The 2,911-nt window shown below is 39.3% G+C and overlaps 1 long non-coding RNA gene across 2 annotated transcripts; it reads right to left on the bottom strand.

Annotated features, from left to right (window-relative positions):
• Positions 1-785: 785 nt before the first annotated feature.
• LOC120283009 lies at positions 786-2,687 on the bottom strand. Of its 2 annotated transcripts, none has more exons than XR_005543038.1 (3): positions 2,563-2,687; positions 2,118-2,183; positions 786-993 (listed from the first exon to the last, which is right to left on the bottom strand). It is a non-coding gene; the product is annotated as an uncharacterized LOC120283009 (long non-coding RNA). The 2 variants fall into 2 exon arrangements; XR_005543037.1 differs by having other exon boundaries at positions 2,118-2,189.
• Between the last annotated feature and the right edge of the window lie 224 nt (positions 2,688-2,911).

Consider the following 2,911-nt stretch of genomic DNA (forward strand, 5'->3'; position numbering starts at 1 on the left):
TAGCGCATAGCCAAGGTGGATGGGGCGATGATCCACAAGGCAGTAGAGAAACAGGAGCTCCTGTCTCCTCACCACTCAAGTGCTATGGGCCCTACTTGAAAAAGAGCGGGTCATGATAGGGTAGATATACTTGTGAGCTGGGCAAGTATGGAAAAAAGCTTTCATGAGGCCTAGTTCGTAGCTCCTCCCACCACTCAAGTGCTGCCAAACTTCCTTGGCGGTGATGCTAGGAAGGAAGTCAATCAGTAGCTTCTCGTACGACGGGGTGCTCGTGAAGTTTGTATCATATAGCCCCAATAGTAGAGCGAAATTAGTGAAGGATAGCTGCCTCTGCTCCCCGAACAACTAAAATCTAATGGATCCCACTCTATCAAACCCTACAAGGCCTTGATCCGCCTCAAAAGTGGACAAGACCTCAAGGGTACTATCTCTGTACGTCTGCTCCTTGTAGGAGAAATAACGGTTCCAGCTTCTTGTTTGGAACATCCCTCAGATCTCCTTCTCCAGCTCCTACTGCACTAAAACAGGCCAACCCACCGTGCATGTCACTCCCTGACCCGTGGCCCACATGACGTGAAAAACACCGCGATGATCCTAAGAAGGGTCAGCTAGCCACTCAACCCTCGGGACACCACTAGGCTAAACAACAACCTAGAAACAAAATATTTGTCACAGATACAAGATATAGAAGTACAATGATACATAGAGGAAGTAGCAACAACAACAACCACAATAATAAATAGAAATAGAGGTTCACAAATTCACAGGGAAGTAACAATAACAACTGCACACAGCTGATACAACAAGAGTTTAAGAGTTGTTTAGATACAAAACCATGCAACAAGATTTACTACACACTAATGGATTTATAAGTCAAACAACATGCCTATGACCAAAAATAAACATACATCAATTGAAAAGATACATAAAAGATAAAATAGTAGCAAATGCTCAGCACGCTGCCACACAGCCGCACCTACTACCTGCAAAAGACTAGGAAGAGGAAAGAGGGGTGAGTTACTAACATTACTTAGTGAGGGAAGGTTAGCACAACTCTAGTAGAAATATACCACAATAATAACATAAACCTCTAAAATGATACTTTACTATTAAAATAACTAGTTTAGAGCATGAATACATATAATAGCAAACTTTAATACAAAATAACAAGAAAGATAAAATAAGAAGGCATTCTACCTCAATTAAGGGTTTAGAATATCAAAATGTAAAAATACTGAATATAGATTTCCAAATTATGAAAATAAGCTAATCATGAAGCAAAGCTTCCATAGATAAACATGTAAATCAAAATAGTTCCCAATGATAAGTATAACAAAGTAAATAGCATGAGTTTCACAATAAGTAATCATAATACTAGTGCCAAATCGAATTTATGGGAGACTACCCTCCTAAGAATGACAGCTGTGCTTTACCCGCTCAGCACAAATTCAAGATGACACTATAAAAGAAACAATAGGAATAAATCTCAAAACTAGAACAAAGCAATACCCAACACTCACCCAGCTTAAAGTGGTCTAGAAACCTTCCTAAAACTTCACTATGGCTGCGGCTAGATTCAGAGCCATTAAAGTACAGATACCCTTGACATTGACCCATCGGTTCACCATATGGTGACAATGGTTACCCAATGAATATCCAGTTAGGATTCTACGTTCCCACCTGACTTGGCCCTCATAGTAATCAACTAGTCTACTACGCCACCTCAAAGGCTGGTAGTGGAGACCACCTACTGTAGTAGAGTATCACCATAAAAACTTAACAATAAGCACAACTCCACATGGAGTACAATAGCCAACATAATACTCAAATAAATCAAGAATCACCATCCATTCCACAAGGGAATGATACACACACAACTCAAAATAATTTAAAATAAATCACTACACAATAAGCAACTTAAGTGACAACCTGGAAATCTTTCCATTTGAACACAAACTTGTATAAGAAAGGCATCAAGCAATAAACTCATTTTAGGGCAATAAACATCTCAAAATCAGTCATAATAACCAACAAAATCTCATTAAGCAAGATAGAATATATAAACACATAAATATTGGTAATCTTCTAATAGAGTCACGCTTAATAGCCCCACTCACCAAGTTGATGATTTTTCTTCCTCACAAGCTAATCCTCGGCTAACTCCTTGCCTCAAGCCAATGCTTCTTCTCCTTGCCAAAGCACAACAAACAACATCAATGATTAGTACAAAAACCAAGCAAAGAAACCCTAGGTTTCTTCTACAAAACAACCATAATCCACTCTAGGGCTTGTTCAACTAAACCTTAGGTTACTATTAAAGTTCTTAAGGGTTAGGTCTCACTCTAAGCCAAAGAAATCAAGAAAATAAGGAAAATTCACTGGTGCTACAGTGACTCTAACCTAGGAGATGAAGGATCTCTCTCAATCCTTTATCAAACTAAGGAAATACAACCAAATCAAGACTCCAAACTTAAGATCCAATACAAACCAAGGAAATTCCAACCAAACAAACTCAAACAAACACCACAAGAGAGAAGGGAAGAAGAAGGAGAAGAACTATACCTTCAAGCTCCTTAAAACTCAAGGAAAACCTTTACAAGAGAGGGGGAAGAGATCCTCTCAAGCATCTAACTCCAAGTCTAAGCTAATAAGAGAGAGGATTAAAGTGTGGAAAAAGAAGATCTAAAGATGAGAAGAGAAGGGAGAAAGAAGAACAAGAAGAAGGGGAAAAGAAAGAGCTAAAAGGGGATTTTTAAAGCCTTAGAAGGCCCTAGAAACCACACTATTGGGTTCCCTTTACAGGCTCCCTTGCAGCCGCAACAAAGGCTATGAGGATTCCAAAGAAGCTTAATAGGTTCCCATGTGTCCCCAAGAGAGGCCACAAGGACTTTGGCCAACTTTCAAGTGATTT

This window comes from Dioscorea cayenensis, chromosome 18 (genome assembly GCF_009730915.1).
Source record: "Dioscorea cayenensis subsp. rotundata cultivar TDr96_F1 chromosome 18, TDr96_F1_v2_PseudoChromosome.rev07_lg8_w22 25.fasta, whole genome shotgun sequence".
NCBI classification, from domain to species: Eukaryota; Viridiplantae; Streptophyta; class Magnoliopsida; order Dioscoreales; family Dioscoreaceae; genus Dioscorea; species Dioscorea cayenensis.